At 46.5% G+C, this 23434-nt stretch overlaps 1 protein-coding gene across 1 annotated transcript in view; it reads left to right on the top strand.

Moving 5' to 3' along the window:
- The window catches only part of LOC138521970 (decapping and exoribonuclease protein-like), a 61864-nt gene that overhangs the window by 1012 nt on the left and 37418 nt on the right, over positions 1 to 23434 (top strand). The gene's annotated exons all lie outside the window — the stretch shown is intronic.

Here is a 23434-nt window from a genome sequence, read left to right as displayed (position 1 = left end):
TGACTAAAATTCTCCGGGAAAAATCTAGAAGTTAGGCAGGTATGCACAGGGCAGCCAGTTGCTGTTGGTATTGTAGACACAGCAGCAGCTGCTGCACAGACCCTGCTCTAGCGCAAGTGACTACATGTATAATAACTGCAGGCAACCCCAATAAATATTGGCAGACACTACCTTCGCTAGGGCTAATGGTAAAGACCCATCATGTCCTCCGGCTGGAGCGAATGAGTGCAGACACAATACCTGCTCTGGAGCTAATGACTTCCGATATAGTACATCTCACCTGCTCATCAGCTACATCAATAACTGCCCTGGGGTAAATCATTACAGACAAAGTTCAGGATCTTGGATACCGATTCCAGACACTGTACCTGCTAATCTGTTACATATAACAGAATACCTACATTGACATGATATATGATATTATATTTTATTTATATCGCGCCCATACACAAGTGTTTCAGGGCGCGAACAAGGCACGGGAGGGGTACAAAAGAAAACAAAACAACAAACTTACTAGGCCCAGTGACATTGAGACTACACAAGTGCACAGGGGAGGGTAGGGGCAGGGGAGGAGTTGAACGTGCAAAACACATTATAACACAACAAAAGGTAGTGCAGCCATCGGGTGGCAGGTGCATGACTTAAGCGCAGACAACGGGTCTCAAATAAGCGCAGGTGAGGGGACTGTTAGGGTTGCAGATACAGATCCAAGTACAAGGATAGCCTAAGGCAGTGCAGGTAAGTTGCAGGGTGGGCAAGGGATCTGGGCCCGAAGTCGGAGGGTAGCCAGATGCCCAATGCAGGAACAGACGGAGATCACCAGGGTAGAGGAAGAGAGAAGGCAGAAGCCAAGAGGAACGTTTTAAGGTGCTTCCGGGACCACAGATGGTTCTCCTCAAGTTTCAGAGAGGTGGGGAGGCCCCAGCCCAAGAAAGAGATCTACTGCCAACTTGTTGCTTAGAGAAGCGCCTGATCCTGAGGGATTTGGAGGTGGAGCCCTGGGGCTTACACTACAGACACAGTACCTGCTATACACAGTACTTACTCTGGGGCTAACGATTCCAGTCACAGTATCTGCTCTGGAGCTAATGGTATTTAACATAATACCTGCTCATCAGCAAATATGGGGTTAATGACTGCAGAAACAGTAAAAAGCCCAAGCACCCTTTACTTCTCGTGTGTCCTTTCCCATTCCTAATTCACCTCTGACACCTCAAACCACACTTTCTGGAGTGAACGAATAGCGTGAAGAAGTGATCAGTTCGGTATAAACCATCTTGCCACAATTTTCAAAACCTGGTGGGATGCTCATTCACTTCACGTGCGCAAAAAAAAGTGGTGAACCATGCACCAAGGACATTTAAATGTGTGCATCATAGTAGTGCACATTGAGGTGCTCTTTTACCATCAAATGCACAACTGCTCAAGGCACAGGGGGGAAGTTTTTTTTTTTTTTTGGGACATTTTCAAGTAAATCCCGATTTTCAAAAGCAGAGCACTTTTCAAAGCACAGGGGAAAATGGTACATATTTGCAGGTCTATCGCCCTTGGGTCGCCACAACACCGCGGCAAGCCCACCACCGATTTGTCCATTCAACACCAGACCTTCCAGCAACACCAGACCTTCCAGCAATTGCCACTGAACCAATCCCGGCTCACTCTGATTTGAGCTGCAAGGAAATGGAGGCGGAAGTTTGGCGCTCACAGTCCTCCCTTGCTTCTGGGAGACATTAGCATCTGCATAGGTACCCTGGTTCTCTTGTGGTTCCAAATAAATGACCCCACATGTTTTTGAATGGCCCTGAAGAAACCTTGGGGAACCCCACTGGCAGGGCTGTGAAATAGTACAGGATTCTTGGCACAATCGCCATTTAAAGGGCATTTATCCTCCCCATCCAGGATATTGTTAAGGGCTCCCATTCTGCCAGCAGTTTGTGCAGCTTCTCCGATAAAGGCGGGTAGTTGGCACGGTTATGAGCACCCAGAGAACCAGTTATCTGGGCCCCCAAATTTCTAATGCCTGGTTCTGTCCATCTATACCCCGCAACTCCTGTACCTTTTCTGAGGGGGAGGTCACGTTTAATAACTCTGATTTGTGGGCATTTTTTTAGTCAACCCTGCCACCTCCCCAAAGAGAAGAAATTCCAGAAATTAGGTTTCTGGTTCTGTGATCAAGAGGAGCATGTCATCAGAAAATGCTGCAACTCTATGCTCCTCACCCCTAATATCCACAAAGGCCCTAATGCTGGCCAAGAGCGGCTCCAATTGTGTGGCGCATAAGAGCGGGAGAGCGAGTAACCCTGCTTAGTGCCTCGTGAGACCTTGATGCTCTGGGAAAGTTGCCTGTTGATTGCCAGGCGCAAGGAGGGAGTTCGGTAGTTGGCTCTTACCATTGAAAGGAATTTAGAACCAAATCCCATAACCTCCATGGTATGGAAGAGGAATGGCCATTCGACCGAGTGCATGCCTTCTCAGCATCCAACGCTAGTATAAGTGCAGGGGTTCTAGATTTATTTACTTTTTCACTCAGATGACGGACCCGCCGAATGTTATCCGAGGTCTGCCTCAGTTTGGGGAGGAGCTTATCCAGGCGTGATGCCAGAACATTGGTGTAGATCTTTGTGTCTAGATTAATAAGGGCAATTAGCCAGTACAAACCGCATAGTGACATCCTTACCCAGCTTTGGGAGCAGCACAACTTTGGCTTCTTCCATTGTTGAGGTGATGCCCCCCCTTGCCTCCCAAAAAGAGTTGAAGAGCTGGACTAAGCGCAGTATCAGTGCCTCTCTAAAGGTTTTGTAGAAGCACGCTGGAAAACCGCCCAGGCCCAGAGCCTTTGCTGATGGTACGGCAGCTATAGCCACCCTTACTTCTTCGGGAGTAATGTCTCCCTCCAGTTCTTGAGGAGTAATCTTAAGGAGAGGCACAGGGACAGGTATTCCCTTTGGGCTCCCTCCTCGGGGGAATCTGATGTGTACAGGGATGAATAATGAAAACCGAAATTATGTCAGGTAGAGCAGTGCTTTCTTGCCCCCCCACCTTTTATTTTAAGTATTGTCCTTGACACTTCTTTTTTCCTAATCAACCTCGCTGACAGGCGATCTGCCTTATTGGCTTTGACATAATCCCTCTTTTGGAGGTAGAACAATGAACGCTCTGCAGCTCTAGTCTGCAAAACATCTAATTGGCCCTTAATCAGCCGATATTCCCTTTGCAGCGTTATTTGCCATTTGAGCCATTATTTGTTTATGTTTTTAGCTTCCAATTCCTTCTGTAAGAGACCTAGTTGTTTGTCCCTCTGGCACTTCATCACGATGAGCTCCCCCCCTCAATGTAGCCTTAAACGTGTCCCACACCACCCAGTCCCGTACAACCTCTGTTGCGTTAAGCGCAAAGTAATCCAAGATTGTATTCTTTGTCCTCACGTAGGACTCCATCCTTAAGGATGTCGCTAGGGAACTTCCACCACCATAGGCCTGGTTCGTTCTGTCTCATATTTAAGGTATTCGTTATGGGCACATGGTCCGACAGGGCGATCACTCCAAGCTCTATCACTGTGACTCTGCCCAATAGTGACCTTGAAATCTAGGAGTAATCTATCCTTGAGCAGGATGTATGAATGTGTGAATAAAATGTGTAGACTCCCCCCCCCCCCCCCCCCCCCCCCACCGCCCCAGGTCCATGCAGCCATCTACCAATGCCAATTGGCCCATGTGTTCGTACAAGCAGGTAGATGGCGCCACCTGGTTGTGAAACACTGTTGCGCTCCTGTTGTCTCTTGGATCCCAGGCCAGATTAAAGTAGTCTACCAATATTATCTGCCCTTCGACAAGTCTCCAATTTGGTCAGTGTTGCCCTTAAGAACCCATCTTGCCCCGTATTGGGGCGTAGATTGCTGCCACTGTAGATGGGCCCCCCCCCCCCCCATTGGAAAGAGGCCGCCAGATACCTACCCTCTGTGTCCCCCTCTGTGACTATGACCAGGAAGCCTGGGATGTCCAGACTAGCGATTTAAGCCCCCCCCCCCATCTCCCCAGGGGCATTGGATTGGAACAGATGGTGATACCCATTGATTTTGCCTGTCTCGCCATCCGAACGTGTGTCTCTTGGAGGGTTACAATTCCTGCGACTTCCCCCGCCCCAAGAACTGTTCCACCTTCCTTCTCTTAACCAGGGAATTCAGCCCCCTGACGTTTAGGGCGGTCACCTGAAGCACTTCACTCTTTCCTGTGGTCTTCTTAACCCTTCACCCTCCCACCCCCTCTCGATGGGCTCAACCAGCCTCTAGCTTCCCCCGACCCATCACTGGAATTGAGCCCTTGTAACAACCTAGAGTAAACCTGTGCAAGTCCCCCTAGACCAGCAGTATTAAAACTGTGGAGGGTGCCCCTCTGGTGGGCTACATCCTCATGCCCAGGGGGCTGCGCACCCACAGCCAGAACGAAAAAAAAAAAGCAGAATACATTACAAAAGGATCGGGCTGTTGCTTACATCAACAAGCAGCAGCCCGATCCACTGCCCCTGACACACATGCTTAGTGCGACAGGGGCCAGGACTTTGTGGGCCCTCAGGTACCATTAAGAGCCTATTTATGAAGACAAAAGAAGGTGTGTGCTTTTTCTTTTGTCTCCATGAATAGGCTCTTAATGAAGCCTGAGACCCCACAAAGGCCCGTCCCCGTCGCACTAAGTACAGATGCCAGACCTTTTTGGGGCCTCAGGCTCCGTTAGGAGCCTATTCATGAAGAATATGCACGAATGGCACACATCACTCCCAAACTACACCTCTGTCGTGTGACAAACCCCCCTCAATATGAATAAAGAATTGCTATGTAAATTAAGCTGGTTTCATAACATTGTAATTCCAGTAATTTACAGAAGAATTCTAATGTGAAAACACAGCTGTTGCTGCCCAAGTAAATGGTTTTTCTGTCACCTGCTCTTAGGGCAGGCCTTGCCTGAGTGCAGTTTCAAACTGTCCGTACTGGCACGCTGCGGTGTGACCAGCCTCCCGGGGCCTGAGGGCCCACTGACCTGGCCCTGTGTTGCAGGTGTTCTGTTTGTACCACCTCACTTGTATTTCACAAGGTGCAATTCCAGACTAACCATATGAATTATTTTCTGATAGGTTATCATTCCAAGATGGACAGTGTGGTACACTCTTATTGTACTCTTTCTAAATACCTCTCTGAGAGTGGGAAAGGGGACAAATAGCACCAACAAGGATTCCTGTATGCTTTGCATTAAATCAGAGTATTTCAGGACTATACCCGATCAGAGATCACTACATTTGATAAACAAGTCTGTGATAAAAGGATTGCATGTGTGAATCTCTAAATTCATAACTGATGCATGGCTTGGTGCTCGCACCACGGTTCACAATACTCACCCTAACATTAAATTAAAATGATAGTAATGCGCATTATACTAACACGGACGATAGAGATGCAGTGGCATCTTACGTGGCGTCGCGAGGAGTAGTAGCGATCGAATTTTCTGAGAATACGGGGCTGGATCGCCCGTGGGTAACGTCTACACTTTGGTCTCTTTGAGAGGCACACGTGTTATGCGATGACTCCAGCCCTAATTTGAACTTGTGATTTTCCAACATCGCTTCCGAGATATGTCATACTATTGACTGTCCAGTTCTGTCATGGCGACCACATCACTTCTTATGTGGCATTGTTAACTTTTGCCCTATTTGGCCAACATATTTCAAGGTTTCGGAGTACGTGTGAAGCCGTCACCTCGCTTTTCAGCCTTTAGTGTATCTGTTTTTTCTGATGGAAGACATTACCAAGAGATGCTTTTTACATCGAAACCGGTTGAGAAATTGGGGATGTGATCGTGTTGTACATCTAATTGATCCACTCCAGTAGTTGACCACACTTGTTACAATTATTAGTGGTCTTGTACATTGAATGCACTTTATAACTGTGACCATTAGCAGGTTTGACCACGTATGTACTGTACTTGGGTAGAATGTGTATGAATTGTTGAATGCATGTCGTCTGAATGTGGATGAATGGGCAAATGATGTATTGTCAATTGTATGAATTGGTATGTTCTTAATGGTCTTCTTGTGATGTAAAATAATACTTTAAGTGCTGATTAGGTCACGATTGATTCGTTTTTTAAAAATTAAATGTATCAGGTTTAATACAATTCCTTTAATTCCTTTTGATGCTTTGTTCATAAATGAAGCTTCTCTGGACCATTCTTTCTGTGTTTATCTGTTATACTAATACCATAGTCCAGAGTTTGGGGTCTCCTGCGTCTTTCACTGATATAGGAACTATGAACCATACATGCTCATTTGGACAGCTTACGTTTTTGGAAGCAAGTATAAAATGGCTGGAAGGGCTGGGTCTCGTGTGGGCATGCCCAACCCCAATACAGAAACCTCTTTAGGGAATTATATCTACAGATAGGGCAGGATACTGCACAAGAGAGACCCAATAAACAATGCACAGAAAGGCTACACAGAAAGGATTGTACCACTTTCAAACTTTAGCCTGACCAGTAATAAGCGTTTTAAAGAAAACTGTCTTCTAATGCACGGTCGAGGGTCCACAGATCCTCAGCCACTACCTCCGCAGGCCTCCAGGCTTATTTCGACAAAAAAGAGCAGGCCCATGCTTTATCTAACAGAGCTGGTATTAGCATCTCTTATTAGTGCTAGCCTGCAGCTTGTGAAAATCCTGGTGTGGCTGTGTAGAAAGGGGGTTTGGCCTCGTGTATTAACAATGTGAGGCAACTTCTTTGATTGCTTTTTCTTTAAGTGTGGGCACGGTATGGCATGCTCCTCAGTCACGTATACAAAACATTCCAGTGTGCTCTTGTATGGACACCATGCATTCCGCAGCCATCTCTATTAAAAGAAATAACACCAACACGGCGGGCGGGGCAGGGGGGTCCGGAACCATTTATTTTTTGCTCAGGGGGCCTTGGCATAAAAAGTTTGAAGACCACTGCCCTAGACCCATGTAGATAAACCAAGAGATCCTGTACCACCCACCTCCCCCTGGTACCTTTCCCCTAACTACCCCCCTTTTTTTCCTCACCGTGGCGCTCTAGTGTCGATGGGTGGGAGGGCACCTTCCAAACCGGGCCCCTTATACCCTGTTTATTTTAGCCCCTTGTCGAAAAACTTTGTCCACTCTCACATTTACCTCTTGAGCAGTTCTCTCGCCGGTCTTTGTTCTTGCCTTGGTGACGCTTCGTCCTCAATCTTCAGTACCCTTGTACCTTCCTTGCAGGTGCTGTTTCCCTTCCCATTCGAACAGTAGTCCAAAGGGAAAGGTCCAATTCTAGCCTATGTCCGCTTGCATTAAGGCACACACCACCGGGCACATCATCCTACGCTTCACCAGGGTGGTCTGGGCTAGGTCCTGGAATAGCTGAAGTTCAGAGCCATTGTAGCTTATTGATCTGGCAGCCGCCAGCACCTTCTCCTTCTGCCCATACTCCTGTAAGGCCACCACTATATCTCTCGGTCTGGCCCCTGGCCCCCCCCCTCTCCTTGGACCCCACTGTGTATGCAGTCCAGCTCTATCCCCGCCCAGTCTTTCACCTTCCACCTCTTGCAGGTCCGCGAACCTTCCTGCGCCATTGTGCATAGATCCTTGTCTGCCACCGCCTCAGCAAGGCACTTTATTTTGAAGTTAGATCTTCTCGAGCGGTTTTCAAGGTCTTCGCTCTGGGTCTTGAGGTTCTGCGTGACCCTTGCTAATTGCTCTACCATCATGCTCAACTGCGATTAAATGGTGTTCGCCATCTTGTCCCCAAAATCCTAAAAGCATTGGCGAAGGACATCCTGGGGGACCACTTAATCTTTTGTAGTGCTACCAGCGCCCCCCAAATCCTCTCCTGCCCCGGGCCCATGATCTCCCCAAGCCGGTACCTCGCTGTCTCTGCACCAGAGTCTCTGCAGATTGCCCTCCTGTGGTTTCTTGAGACTTTGGGGCAGATTGCATGTCCTTCCCCTTGTTTTTGGACATAGTGCGTAGGCAGGTATGATGGGGGAGCCCTGCCCCCTCCTCTTCTCCCTGATACTGTGCAGAGGGTTGGAACTCCCCTCTAACTGTGCACAGGTGAACTACTGTTTGTTCTTCTCCTTGGGTTTCAAATGACCCTCCTCCTGCCCTTGGTGCCAGGATCACTCTGCCCTGAGCCTGACCAAATGGCCTCTCCCTTATTCTTCCTTGCCCACTGAGGATGTAGATGCTCCCCACCGGTCACTGTCTCCTATGCGTGGTGCTTCTGGATGGATGTGCGCTGGCAAAGGCACTATATGCAGCTCCAAAATCGAAAATGTACCTCAAATGGGCCTCCAGCTGCCCTGGCTATAACACCAGAGGGCCTGTCCTGGTCTTCTCTGCAAAGTGCTGGCTTCAAAGCAGGGGCCTTCCCGCCGTGCTCCCTCACGCCTCACCGTCACTCTGTTCAAAGTTGCTGATCACTGCCTGCACTGGCCAACCTCTGCCTGCTTGCACTCTTTCCTTGGGCCAGGGCACTCACTGACCTGTGATGGTTCTCCCCCGAGGGGGGAGAGGGGAAGTTGAGCCCCTCAGGGTTGCCACCTTCCTCCCTCTTGACTTTTTCTGTGTGGCTGCTCCTGGGCTTCTTGGCCGCTCTGGATGCTCTTCTCCGATGCACAGCTCTCAGTAGTGGGCTACGGGTATGGCCCCTGCAGATCCTCCTATCTCTCTGATGAGACGCTGCTTCTCCGGTGCGGTGGCGGCTTGGTCCCGCCTCGATCTTCCCGCTGGTGCTCGTCAGCAGGGGAGCCCTAGCTCCACAAATCCAGCCCCGCTGGGCTTCCAATATCGCAGGCAGCTCCTCCACCAGCCGGCAGCAGCTGCTTTCCGCCACCCCGCCTCGCAGCCACACTGGATCCTCTCCCCGAGTGGTTCTTCTTGTTCAGCTTGGCCTGCTTGCACCGGCCGTGGGCGTAGTTCCCCTACACCTCAGACGCGGAAAGACAAAGGCCACACACACTCCTCTGCCAAAGTCCCCCAGCGATCCGGGCTGTTTCACTTCACCACCGCAGCCTACATTGATAAATCCCTACCTGCAGAAGGCTCTTTTAATCTATCTTTGTCTTTGGCCCCAGTGGGTGAGAGCTTCACGCTCACACTGCTCTCCCTTCGGCAGCCATCTTGGAATCCCAATCACAACGCACTTTTTAATGGGTATCCATCATAGATGCCAGATGCTGATTAAAAAAAAAAAAATAGAATTTTAAGAAAGGTGTTTATGTGGCTGCACTGGCATTTTGGGGTAACCCGCCTAGCCATTCTTTGCTGTGGCATAACATTTTTTTTTTATTTTTTTTTACTGGAATTCTATGACAAAGCAAGCATGATGATGTTCTATTTCTAGACTGGCATTTAGGGCAGCCAGTCAAGCCATTTCTTATAGTGGTGTGGCTTTTATCACTGGGTATTACACATCTAGACTTGGCTGCATTGTGCTGCCAGTTTGGACATGTTTTCTTGTTGTGACAAGACATTTTTACAGGCAAAGCCAACAGGAGTGTGTGGCCGAGCCATGGTTCATGTTCTCTTAAATTATCATTACTGGTATTATGTTATGTTAAATTGATTTGTACCACACCGCTACCACCCATAGGTAGTCACCAGGCGCTTGCGTGGCTCTGCAAAAAAGTGGGGTGGGAGTTAGGCGGGGGAAAGGGTGAGTGGATAGGTTCAGAACCAGGAGGAACTGGCATCTGAGTGTTTTGCATGTGGTCACTTATGAGCGGCCTTGCGCATTATAACCACATGGGTAAGATTCCATGCCTCGGGTGTGTGGTAGTATTTTGTGTTGGTGTTAGTGTTGTGTGGTTATGATGGGTTGATTGTGTGCACTGTTTAGATAGTGTCCATAAGGGATTCAGAGTGACAGGTGGACACGACTATGATATGAGATGATATGGCATTTATAACGCGCCTATACACAAGTGTTTCAAGGCGCGACATGGCAAGGGAGGGGGAACAGAGGGAAGACAGACCGCGATCCTACTAGGCCAGGTGTCATTCAGATCGCGCCCGTGCGTGGGGAGGGGACCGTGCAGTACATGGGGGGGGGGGGGGGGTGGGGGAGGGGGAGCGGAGGGGGAAGAATAATAAATAACAATAAGTAACAGTAAGGCCAGCAGGTGGCAAGTGCAGGGGTATGTGCAGGCATCAGGTGTCAAGTGCTGGTAGTGGGACTGTAGGGATACAGAAAAAAATCCCCAAGTGCAGGTGTGCGACTGGCGGGGTAGGGGACCTGGGCACCGAGTTCAGAGGGTGGCCAGGTAACCAGTGCAGTTTCAGCCAGGAAGTCAGCAGGGGAGAGGAGGAGAAAATGCAGAAGCAAAGAGAAAGGTTTTGAGGTGCTTCCGAAACTGTAGGTGATTCTCCTCAAGTTTCAGGGAGGTTGTTCCAGAGGGAGGCCACAGCTGAGGAAAGATCTCCCACCAACTCGTTGCTTAGAGAAGCGACTGACCCTGAGGGAGTTGGAGGCGGATGAGCGAAGAGCTCGAGAAGGGAGATATTTCGGAAGAGAGAGTTGAAGGTATTGAGGCCACAAACCGCAGAAGGCTTTGTGGACAATGCAGAGGGTTTTGTATTTGATCCTCGCAGCCACTGGGAGCCAGTGCAGAGATTTCAGTCCTGGAGAGATACGATCCCTGGGCTTGAGGCCAAGGACAAGTCTTGCAGTCTTGTTTTGGATGAGTTGCAGAGGGGGGAGAATAGAAGCAGGCAGATTTAGAAAGAGGCTGTTGCAATAGTTCAGCCTAGAGAGAACCAGAGCTCTGGAGACAGTGAGCTTATGTGGCAAGGAGAGGAAATGAAGAATACCTCTAAGGAGGTGCAGCTGGTAGTGTGACTTCTTAGAGATGTTGGAGATGTGAGGAGAGAAGGAGAGTGTGGAGTTGAAGATGAGCCCCCCTCTCCCCCCAAGGTTTTTTGCCTCACAGGTGGGAGCAGGAAGAGTGCCAAGAGAGGCCGACCAGAGAGTGACAGTAACAGAGAGAGCGGGTGTGCCAATAAGAAGAATGTCGGTCTTACTGGCATTAAGGCAGAGATCATTGGCGGCACACCACTCCTGGTTGGTGGACAGACGGTCAGAGATGAGAGAGGGAGAAGAGGTGGCTGAGGGTAGCCTGAAAATGAGCTGAGTGTCAGCCGCATAGCACTGGAAGTTGGGGCAGAGTGCGGCAATGCAGTGGGCAAGAAGTGCCAGGTATTGGTTGAACAGCGAGGGCGAGAGGTTAGACCCCCAGGGAACACCACAGGTAGAGATAGAGGAGAGGAAGGACCCGAGTTGAACTGGAGAGGGTTTATCAGAGAGGAAAGAAGTCTGCCATGCTAGGGCCTGACCGGTGATCCCCAGGTTATCACAGAGATGTTTGAGCAGGGTGGCATGGTTGACTGTGTCAAAGGCAGAAGAGAGATCAAGTAAGATGAGGACACAGGGGGTGTTGGAATCAAGGTTGGAGAGCAGGTCTTCACGGAGGTTCAGGAGAGCAGTTTCCGTGCTTCTGGCAGCTCTGAAGCCAGACTGATGATCATGGAGAGCTGTAAGGTAGTCCGGCATCTTGCTGTGTTGTTGCATTTTAGATGGTATTGGGCTATGTGGGTGGTTTACTTTGGATGTCGGAATAGTAATGGTTCTCTGTATGTTTGAGTGTGGCTAGTCCAAGATCTGGTGTAGAGGCTTCAGTTATGTAGGAAGAGCAGGAAGGCAAGAGAGTTAGTAAAGTCGGTCAGTTTGTTGTGATCTCTCTGGGACGGCCCTTTGGATGCCGCTTGACGGGATCTAGCCAGGTTCTTGTTTTGCTGTTCTTTGGCCCCTCGCGTCACCTCTCTTGTTGTTTGTCTGCTGTGTTGTTGTTGCGGGTGTCCCTTCTAGGTTGTCATTGTCTGCTGAATAGCCAGGTTTTTAGCAGTTTCTTGAAGGTGGTGTGGTCGTCTTTGGTTTCTTATTACTTTGGGTGTGTTGTTCCGGGTGTTAGCAATTAGACATGAGAGCGCTGTTCAGTTGAATTTCCTTTTTTTGTGGTGTTTTGACTCTATTTGTAGTTTGTTGCTGGATCTTAGTTTCCTTCCTGCGCGATAACGGATAATCTGTCTTGGGGGTATTCCGTACCTTGTCTGTCCAAGGCTTTGTGGGCGATGCAGAGTGCTTTGAATTTGATGCGCTTTTTACTGGTAACCAGTGTAGAGTTTTCAGTGCTGGAGTGATGTGGTCTCTTCTGTTTAGTCTTAATAGGATCGTGGCTGCTGTATTTTACACAGTTTGGGGTTTCTTGGTGAGTATTTCTTGCATTTCTAGTTAGAGGCTGTTTGCGTAGGTAATTCTTATCAGGGATATGATTGTGAGGGTTCTGTGGGAGAAGGAGCGGTAGGGGAGTAATCCTCCGAGCAGTTGTAGGAGGAAGAAGAATTTTTTGGCGATTGCGTTCACTTGTGGTTCCTGTGCTAGTCCATTGTCTGTGAGTATTCCTAGGTTGTTTACTACATTGGTAGTCTCTGATTTCGTTCCCATGCTGATTGGCCAGTCCAATTATGGGTTCCCTCCATCGAACCCTGCGGGTGAGAGCATTATTTGTTTTTGCCGGGTTCAGTTTGAAGTTGTTTGTTGTCATCCAGTTGTATGTCTGTGAGGCAGTTGTTGGGGGATATTATTTTGTTCCTGTTTTCTGTTTGTTTTCACAATAAGTTGTGTCATCTACGTAGTGTACGCGGAAAATCCGTGGGATTGAATGATTTTCATCAGTGGGCACATGTAGAGGGGGGAGGCTAGAACCCTGTGGGACTCGGCAAGATATATTTTTTTGTGTTTGAGGTGAACGGTGGTAGGTAGATTCTTTTGGTTTGTTAGGAATAAGGTAAGTCACTTTAGGGTGGATTCCTGTATGCCACATTCCATCAATCTTTTTATTAGTGTTGCTTGGCTGATTTTTCAAAAGCCGCTGAAATGTCCAACAGAAGGAGGGCTGTCTGTGTTTATTTTCAGGTCGTCCCATTGGTCGAGTATTACGTTTGTTTCGACTTGTTTAAGATGGATTTTGTAGACTTGGTTCTCCAGGATCTTCGCTGGGTAGGGCAGGTTGGATATCGGCCTGTAGTTACTTGGGTTTAGTGCGTTTTTTCACCTTTTTTGTATCGGTGGTTTGATATATGTTGATTTGAAGGAGGTCGGTACTATTCCTCTTTTGAGTGATAGATTCATTAGGTTTCCGGAAGCGTGTTGCTGGGGTTCTGTGGTTAAGGATTCCTTTGAAGACGTCCAGAATGCATGGGTCCCTTGGAGATCCTGCAAGGTTGGTGTCCTTGATCAGTGTGGCGAAAGTTTCCTCTGTGATTGTTTCTAGGCAGATGAGTTTTGCTGTAATATGTGTTTCATCTGGTGTCATGGTCCAGTGCTGTATTTGCCCCGGCTGGGTTGATGGTCTCCTGTATTGTCTCTTTTTGCTCTCAAGTGGTTGGCGATTTTGTCACAAAGTGTTTGTGTAGGGGTGTTGGAATTCTTGCAGGAAGAATTTTTTTTTTTTTTTCTCTTAATGATTTTGAAGAGTTCTTTCTGTGGATTGTTGGCTGATTGTATTCTTGTGGCGTAGTAAGAGTTTTTGGGTTTTTTTGTTGCTTTGAGGACTGTTGCTTTGTACAGTTTGAGTATTTTGTCTTGTCAGGTGGATCTCCATTTTGTTTTCTATTTTGCATTTTTTTGTGTGGACTTTTGTCAGTTCTTCTGTGAACCATTTTGCTGCCAGTTTTTTGGGTGTTGCTTTGAATGTTTTAGCTGGTGCTAATTGGTCGAGGGCCTTGGTGATCCAATTGTTGAGTGTGTCTTCTGTTGTATCTATGTTTATATCAGTGGGATCTCTATTGCTTGCGACGGTTGCGTCTAAAAGGTTTATTAGGCCCTCTACGTCCAAGTTCTTACAGTTTCTTTTCTTGCTGGTATGGAGTATTTCCTTCCAGGGCAGGAGGCAGGTTTGGGGTGTGATGTAGAATGGTATCCAGTGGTGATCGCTCTGCACCATTGGTGTAGGTGGCGCCGATGTGCATAGTTCTTCCCTGAGTAAATTACATCCAGCGTGTGTCGGTGTCGTTGGTGGATCGACTTACTATTTGTTTGAACTGCAAGGTTTTCAGCAGTACGCAGGGTGAGTTTGCTGTGAACACATTTTCTTTTTCGAACCATATGTTGAAATATCCCAGTATGACTAGGTTGTTGTGGTGGGTTGATAGCATGGCGGCCTTGGGGTTGTAGGAAGGTGGTCTGACAATGTTGGATTGGTCATTGAGTTCTATCTTAATTAGGAGGGATTCATAGTCTTCCACGTTGGTTATGATGTTTCGAGATGCTCAAGCGTGTTTTTTGTGTATAATTGCGATTCCGCCTCCTCTTTGGTTTTCTCTGTCGGCGTGTATTAATTTATAATTGTGGGTATTGCTTCATTTGCGATGGCTTTATAGTTGTCAGATAGCCAGGTTTCTGTAAGGGAGTGCATGTCTGTGCCTCCTTCGCTTAGGAGGTCATTGATTTCATTTAGTGTTTTGCCATGGATCTAACGTTGAGGAGGCTGCAGTGTAGTTTGCTTGATTTCCCTTTCGTGTTATTATTAGTATTGTGTGTTCTGACCGGTGTGATGTTGGTTGGGTTTCCGTTCCAGGTGGGTCTTCCCCGGTTGAGTCTTTTGGGTGGGATGGTTCTTTGTTGGTCAGTCTCTTTGTTGAGTAGACGATAAGGTTTATGGTGGAGTTGGTTTGTTCTGGTTCGTTCGGGTGGTAAATGGCTAGCTACCCCTCTGTTGTTCCAGTCTTGGTGATATAGGGTGTGTAGAGTGTGATGGATTCCAATTTGTCCCTTGTTCTGGTTGGGATATTGTCCATGGTGGAGACCGGGTTGGGATGGTTTATTATTTGTCGCGTTCCGTTTGTGGTTGGGTCTGTATTCGTGACGCTTGTTGGCTGTCGGTTGGTTGTTGCTGTGCCGTTTCTGTTAACCACATTGTCGTATGTGGACAGGTAGCGAACAATGTAATCTGTCTTTGGTTGTGGGATCATGCTGGTCGGTGCCTTCCCAAGTGGTTTGGGTTTTCTTATTATTTCTGTTGTTGATTCTGGCTTCTTTGTCTTTCTTGTGGTGAGGCATGATGTGTGGGTTGTATTCCTTTTGAGTGGGCGTCTTGTTTCGATTGGTGTTTTTCCTTGTCTTTTCAGTTTAGTCTTTGCTGTTGGTGGTTTGTTGTTGCTTGTATTTGGCAGGTTGTGGGTAGTTGAGACCTCTGTTGATATTGCTTCTTTCTTTTCTGGATCCTATGCGTTTTTCTTTGTTTTTTTAAATCCTGGAGGTCCTTTTTGTTATGGTTGTTGATTATTGGGTTATGCGCAAAGTACACATGACTACTGTGTGAAGGAGTACATGTGAATGCTGGCATATGTTGGTGCAGTCACATGGAAATGTATTGATTGTGAGGCTGCTGGGTTCCTGCTTTTGACTGGGATGGCGAAGGATTCTCACCCAGGGGGCGCCTGCTATGTTTAGCCCTCTGGTTTCCACTTTGGCCCAACATAGTCCAAACTTTACCCTTGCCACAGTAGGGGGTCATTCAGCAGAAGGGCAACTATGCGAAAGCGGAATGACAATCTGTATTGGGCCGCTTATCAGCCTACAAACTCTGATGTTCTGAAGTAATCAGTAAGTTATCTCCAAATTGTCAAGAACAAACATGTTTCATGTCTCAGGAGGATAGCTCAGCGGAAACGTGCTCGCCTTGGAAGCAAGACGACACGGAGCAACACAGGTTTGATCCTCGGGTCCGCGCTTAGAAACCTCTGGGTATTACCTATCAATCAATCATGGCAATGCTGTTGAAGTAATCAGCAGGTCATCCCAGAATCCTCCTCAAATCATTTCTTAAGTGATCAGCAAGCCATCCTAAAAGCATCAGGAACAAAGCGTTTTCTAAAATAGGGATGATGTTAGCATATTCATTAACTCGTCCCCAAATCATCATCCACCATTCTGAGACATTTGCTGATGACTTTAACAGCGTGATGACGTCTGATGATGTGGGAATGACTTCTAGTGTAATTCAATGATCGTCCGATGACTCCATGATGGTCTCTAAAGTCATCCTTTTAGACCAGGGAGGCTCTCTATGATCAAGAGTTGTTTTCTGCATGCGTTTGCTATAATTTCCCCAGCCATTGCTGGCCCTGCAACCAGAGAGGAAATACAGATTTCTTAATGAGCGCAGGCCTGTGCTTTTTTAATGGTCAAAGTAAAATCCGAGCAGGAGTCACGGAGGCTTCAAAATTTCTCTTACCGTTAACCTTTGGTAGGTGATAATACCCTCCCAAGGGGTTAGAAATGGAGGGCTGTGTGCATATGGGGAAATGGCATTCATGCCATGGGGCGAGTGTCTTGTATGCCAGTCTATTAGCTTGCCATTTGAAATGTTTCCCCCGGTTTGGAGACTAGCATGGTCATTGTGTGTGTCTGCAGGAATGTTTTCATCAAATTGAGAACACTTTATTCATACAAGGGGGTTTGAGGGAGGCACAGAAAGGCTTTGCGTAGGGTGCAGGTCTCCTGCCACACCTTTTAAGAGATGAGAGGACCGGGATACATGCTCTACAACTGTTGCATATTTTCTAGTTTGTGTTTGTGCATACTGTAACAAAAGTACAGGTTAAACACCACTACCAGCCACTCGGTGGCCAACATTCAAACGTAAGCATTGCCTTTGTGTACACAGAAGAAACAGATGATTGGTTTTAATCTGAAGGTGACATTTCCAAGAAGCAATTTTCTGAGAAACAGTATCGACTTCTCCACAAAAGAAATTATTAAAAGGAGGACATTATTGAATTCTTCTAACATTGTACACATGCTCCTTTTTTATGCAACGTTCGTTTGTAATGGTCACTTTGAGTATTTATTGGATTCATCATAAAGTCTATAACAACATACATTATTTTCTGATCGTTTATCATTCCAAAATCGACAGTCTCGTACACTCCTACAGGGAAGAGGACAGATAGCACCAATAAGGGTTCTTGGCTGCTCTGCATAAAATCTCATAGCGATTTGACATAAAAATAACGACATATGTCTCTATTTGACAAATCAGTCTGTGATAAAATCACTAAGTGCATCATGCACACTGGACTTAATCATAATTTTTCTCAACACTCGTCCTGTGTGGTGAAGCTTGGTCGCAAGGTGAGGATGGCTGTGCTCATGCTCCGTCTCCAATAATCAAACGTCTTTAGAAAATGATATGTAGGATTTTATGTGCACTTATCACTCTGCTTTGCAACCTAAATTCTTTGGCCTGCATAAAGTTTGTCACTTCCAGTGACGTATCATCCACATGCCAATGGAGACAACTGGGAATCATACCAGTGTCGTGCTTTTACTGTCTTTGTTACTATGAATAGATGGTAATTTGGGGACTTTTCAACAGAAAAGATGGTTGCCAAAGACATATATTTTAATCCAGGCATATGTGCTTTACTTATTTTAAATTTGAACTGTAATAATAAGTGGTCTTGTGTAGTGTCCTGCTATTCTCGTTGGTCTTGCTTTGTTTGGTCTATAAGCAAAGGAGGAAGAGTTTTGCTGGGATAGCAGTAGCTGCATCTGCGCAACCTTTAGTGTTGATGGGTGCAGGTTGGAAGTACCCAGTTTCTGTGTGTCATTAGGTTTTATGGGATTGGAATAGTCATTGGTGAGTATGTTATTCCAAGCGGAAGCCAAAGGACTGAAAAGAGTTGATGTCCAGGGCAGTGTTGTCTGCCACTGTGGGAGCGTGTGAACGGGCAGAGGAGAATTGCTTTATACATCGCTTGGTAGTGTTCCTTTGGCGGTAGCTAGACCTGTGATGGCTGTCGGGGTGGGCGTGGGAGTGTTGTGAAAGGTGGACAAATGGGTTTTTTAAGGGTGATTGATTAGTTGTGGGGGTAGACCTATGGGAGGAGCGTAGTAGCTGGTGAGGGGTAACGTAGAGGTCCTTCCTCAACGTGATGATAGCTGCTTGCTGGCTGAGGGCTTTTGGGGAGTTTTGTCTGATGGTTAAGTTCCTTTTGGTTGTGCAGCGTCCAGTATTCGTTATTAATATGATGGGCTAGATGGTGGAGTGCAAGTGGCTTACTGGTGGCTTATGTAGTTTGGAAGATTCTTTCAGTGGGCGGCAGATGAGGCAGCAGGTCCATGGATTGCAGGGGTCTGAGCATTGATCTTGTGGGGGTTACCTGAAGAGCCATGCTTTTAGCTGTTTTCTGAGAGTTCGGTACTGTATAGGGTTTCTGCCAAAAATTTGCAATCCTCCTACCTACCTCTGAACAGTTTTTCAAGAAGAGTTGGAAACGCATCTAGCAAAAGGTGTCATAAAGAAGGTTCCTTCAAATACGGTAAACCTGGGAATTTACTCTACTTTCTGCCCCCCCCAAAGGAAACCGAACAAAGAGACCTCCCCTAGACTTAAGACAGTCAAACAAATGTCAAACCACAAGACTTAAGAATGACCACACTACAGGGGGTCATTCCCCTCCTTAAAAGGGAGATTACATAGCAGGTTGCCTCATGAAGGAGCATGGGTAACTGTACACATAGGTCTGAGGTAGTGTTACAGGAATACCACTTTCAACGCCCTTTTTGAGCTGGGGAACAAAAGATGTAATACTCTGCACAAATCACTGAATGTCTAGCATGTGATTCTAAACTGCTACAAGCCACAGAAAGACGATTACTGTGAAGTAATTTGTTTTATTAGAAAATGCAGTAGGTTGTGTGCTCCTGGTCCTAATGGGCTTTATTAATATGGTTTATAAGTCTGATCCAATTTTGTGGACTTCTGTGATACATGACTTAATTAAGTCGGTTATACTGAGCAAAAAATGCCCGACAGCTTGTCATCAGCCCACATAGTACCAATTTTTGAAAAGGTAATACATGTGACCTGTTGTGTTACTGGACGCAGACTCTAATGTATTTGCCTCATTACTTTTAAAAGTATTAAAACAATGCGTGGGAACTCAAGCGATTATTAAGCCCAACCAGACAGGCTTTGTGGGAATGGGTGGGAACTTCTATGGCAGGTATGGTGATGGATTATGTTCAACACTTAACTTGATGGTTTGACAAACCTTAAGTAATGGCACTGGTAGGTGGTTCTTGACCATTGGTTGTAGCCGTGAGTTACTTGGTTCTTAGATATTGAAATAATGGAGCCAACTCCTGACTTGTTTTCATCAGTGAAGGTTTTAATGTTGTTACACACTTAGACCAAAGGCCTAGCAGAACATGCTAGGTACAGGTGAGCAAACACGTGTTTCCATCGTAGTCTTTATCAATGCAGGGCAATGGTGATGATCCTGTTCGAAACACTGAACCACGGAGTGCAATTCGTCCTTATACAGATTGGCTATTCAGCCCACCCCCCAGAAGAATTGGGAAGTACACACAAGGCGCTACAATCCTATACAGGATCACCACCATTGTCCTGCCTTGATAAAGACTACAGTCGAGTGTTGGCTCCCCTCTGACCTGTACCTAGCATGTTCTGCTAGGCCTTTGGTCTAAGTGTGTAACAACATTGAAACCTTAACTGATAACAAGTCAGGAGTTTGCTCCATTATTTCAATATCTAAGAACTAAGTAATTCACAGCTACAACAAATGGTCAAGAACCACCCACCAGCGCCATTACTTAACAAGGTTTGTCAAAGCATCCAGAAACTCATTCATTGGGAACTTTGGAGTTTTGATTCCCAGACAAACCATGTGCCAGGACGCAGGTCGCATTACAGCAACTAATTATTACCAGTTAGCGCAGGGATCCGCTATCCTTTCGACTCCAAGTTAACTTGGCCAAAAGTGGTAGCAGTTATGTATGCAGTAAATATTGACCCATCCCTCGCATTTGATAAGGTGAATTGGAATCTTTTATGGATGAAGTTAAGGAAGTGGGGAATTCCGCATCCTCTTTTAAACATACTTCTACATTTGCACTCTAATACAGTTTAAGAGTAAGGCTGAGCCTTTTTGGAAACGTTACACAGGACATTGATACACAAAAGGAATTGCATTGGGGGTGCATTTTAGTGCCCTTTGTTTTTAACTTCACTTCTATTTAGCTGATTTGTACTAGGCATTGTTGAAAGCCGAAGTTGTACCTGCAGTAATATATGGTCAAAAGGCATCCTGGAATACGTATGCAAACTACATTTTGTTGTTCGATTACACACAGGTGGGCCTGAAACACTTAACTACTTTAGACCATTACTCTAAGGCGAATGACCTTACTGTAAGATCTACTAAAACTAAGCTATTCATATTTAAAATGGGTAGGAGGCTTGGGAATCAAGCATGGTGGTTATCGGGACAGCAAATTCAGATTGTGAATGATTTCAAATATTTGGGCTTTCATATATATTATATTGATATGGAAGCAACACTTCTGTCTCCACACAGGGGACGGCACACACGCTCAAAACTCCAGAAAAATGCCTCATGTAAGGATACCAAGCAATACAAGTCCTTTAGCGTTATGATGTGCTTATTGCCAGTGCATGCCTGCAGGAATGTTGATGTGTCCTATCTTGGAATGCTAAGTGAGCCTGCGGAATGTTTGGCAATGAATCATGCCCCAGGGCTCCAGCCTGGTCAGTTGAGCCTGGGTGATGGGACCCGGTGGTCTCTCCTAGATAACAGCTTATGTAACTTATAATAAAGTACATACAAATAAACTTAAAAAAGACTACAGAAGCTGCTTTATAATATTGGCGACAAGGATTTTCAAGAACTCATGCAGAGAGGAAGAAAAATGAGCTGTGGTGGGGGAGCAGCAGAAGAAGCAGAGAGACAACTGCCCCCAGTCATTCAGAAGTAAGTCCCATCACCCAGGGGTGCAGTGTGCAGGGGATTGAGAAAGTGAGAAGGCCCCAACGCAGGTCCAGGGCACAAGTAAAGAAGAGAGGTCAGCCGGGTGCAGTGCCAAAGGGGTTGAAAAGTAAAGCAAGCCCAGCACTGTTACGGTGAAGAGAAGAGAAGTCCCATAGGGAAGCTGGGAAGCCCATAAAAGTGAAGGAGGCCAGGAGTGAAGAAGGCCCCAAAAAGGTGAAGAAGTAGCGTCAAAGTGCAGTGGATTTAAAGGCCCAAAAAGTGAAGCAGACCCCAAAAAGGAGAGGTTTTCTAGCAGGGGCAAAGCACAGCGGAAAGGAAACCCCAGCACTGCCAAAGGAAAAAGGTGGAAGAAGCGAAGGAAACCCCAGAACTGCCAAAGGAAGAAGGTGAAAGAAGCACCCACAGGGTGGTAAGCAAAGATCCCAGCGCAGCGCCCAGGGCAGTGAGGAAGAAGCCCATTAGTCGAAATGGGAAAAGAGATCCAATACGGTTCCCAGAGAGATTACTGCTGTCCCGAGGGAGATTACTGCCTGTGTTGTTGACATTTGTGTGGGATCAGGAACCCAGCGCTGCTGGGGCAGCTAGAAGCCGTTACACAGGAGTAACTCCACAGCTTACCACAGCGGCTGTGTGACTGGTGACGTCACAACAGGTGCAAAGGGTGATGGCGAGTAGTAGAACGCCATCCACGATGCGTGTTTAACGGAAGTGCTGTTGGCGATGTGAGCAGGGCGCTGTGGGATCCGTATTTCAACAGTATAGAGGAAAGGACCTCTGAGCGTGGAGGTGACGTGATGACGTCCGTAACTTCAAAGAAAGGAAAGTAGTGTCTTTGTGTCTCCAGCAGTGTCAGTTTACCTCTCTGCTTATCAAACTAGCACAGCAGGGCGCCTGGTTTTGGCGAGGAAAACAAACAATGGCTTCATGAGCGACAGTGGAGCTTCGTTCTGCGCAATGTCGGAACGTTTTTTTTTTATTTACCTCAAAGAGTGCCTCGCGTGGTGAAGCGGTCCCGCAAGGTGATGTTGAGTTGAGCCTGCAACCACTAGGTGAACATATGCGGCGCTGATACAGGGAGAAGCCGCACCAAGCATGAGCGCGTGGGGCCACAAGGTGGAGCAGAGAATTATTACTGGATGTCGAAGAGTGTGGAAGTGGAGGATCGGCACAAGGCCCTCCATGGGAGGAAGTTTACATACTGAACAAAGGTTTCGTGTTGTATGGAAGTTAAGTGCAGCTTTATGATGCACACTGTTATACTGGAATCTGCATTCTTTGAAGTTGAAAGTTAGATGACTCTTACGTTGGGCGTTCAGGAGCAGCTCTGTGTATCCTTTTACTGTTTCATCATAGTGTTTGAAATGTCAAGGGAGGAATGTAACAAATTAAGGATTAGTATGCATGTGAGGTGCATGAGAAGTTTTTGTGTGGATAGAAGTGTGCAGCAAGTGAATTTAAGGAGTTAAAATGTATTCGATCTAACACATTTGAGGCTTTTTAGGCTAAAAAGGACTAATTTTGACTTTCTATATATAAACTCAGTGTGCGTAAGTGTGCCAGTCAGTGGCAAGGTGTGAGTGTGGTTAGAGTAATATTTTGAGGCATTTCAGGTTACGTTGCAAATAACAACATGGACTCTTAGAATGATAAAATGCTGTTTTCTGTTTAATTGTTTAAAGGTTGCATTGTACTTAAGCAATGGACTTTTATGGACTCTTAGAGATGTATAGGTTTACATATTGTGTTTATTTGTAACAAGATATACTAATGTCAAAAGTAAGGTGCATGTGTGGAAGAATGGTATGTCAGTGTATCCCGTATGAAGTTTAGAGGTTTTAAAGTTTGAAGTGACATTCCCTCCAGAGTTGTCAAATCTGAAGTCTGAAGCAAATATAAGGAGTACATCCCGGAGCATTTGAGCATGAAGTCTGAACTTTGAGGGATTACGTCCCCTAGGGGTAGGTAAGAAGTCTGAAGTATGTGTAGGGTTTTCCTCCCTTATTATTTTTAAAGTTGCGAAGATGAAGATGTTGTGGGGATTACGTCCCATATTAGTAAAGTATTGGGTCTGGAGTATGGGTAGGGATTACGCCCGAGGTAGCTTTCCATGAGAGCTAGAGCTAGAGCTATAGCAATACTGGTGAAGCTGTAAGCGTCTTGTATGAGAAGAAGTAGGGGTTTAGAGCATTTACAAAGTGTGATCGTTGCAGAGGCAGTACCAGGAAGAATTTGCACTAAAGGTGGAGGAAAAACGTACAGGACTAAAAATGCCTAAGGTCTGTATTTAAGTGATGCTTTTCAGTAAAAGAGACCGTGTATGTGTAGTGAAGGTGGTCCCGACATCAAGAATGCAGATGTCCATAATGTGTATGCGCTAAAGGTAGTGGCGTTATCGGTGGCAAGAAGCATTGAGGAAGAATGATGGTTGGCGATCAGGAGATGCAACATGTTCCCAAGTAAGATAGAAAATGATGATGTCACTGTGTTGAGCTGCGTGTTAGTGACAGAACAGAACGTTGT

Source organism: Ambystoma mexicanum, chromosome 13 (genome assembly GCF_040938575.1).
Source record: "Ambystoma mexicanum isolate Mex_15411 chromosome 13, UKY_AmexF1_1, whole genome shotgun sequence".
NCBI classification, from domain to species: domain Eukaryota; kingdom Metazoa; phylum Chordata; class Amphibia; order Caudata; family Ambystomatidae; genus Ambystoma; species Ambystoma mexicanum.
Note: the sequence above shows the minus strand (reverse complement) of the source record. Positions and strands in the feature narration are given on the sequence as shown.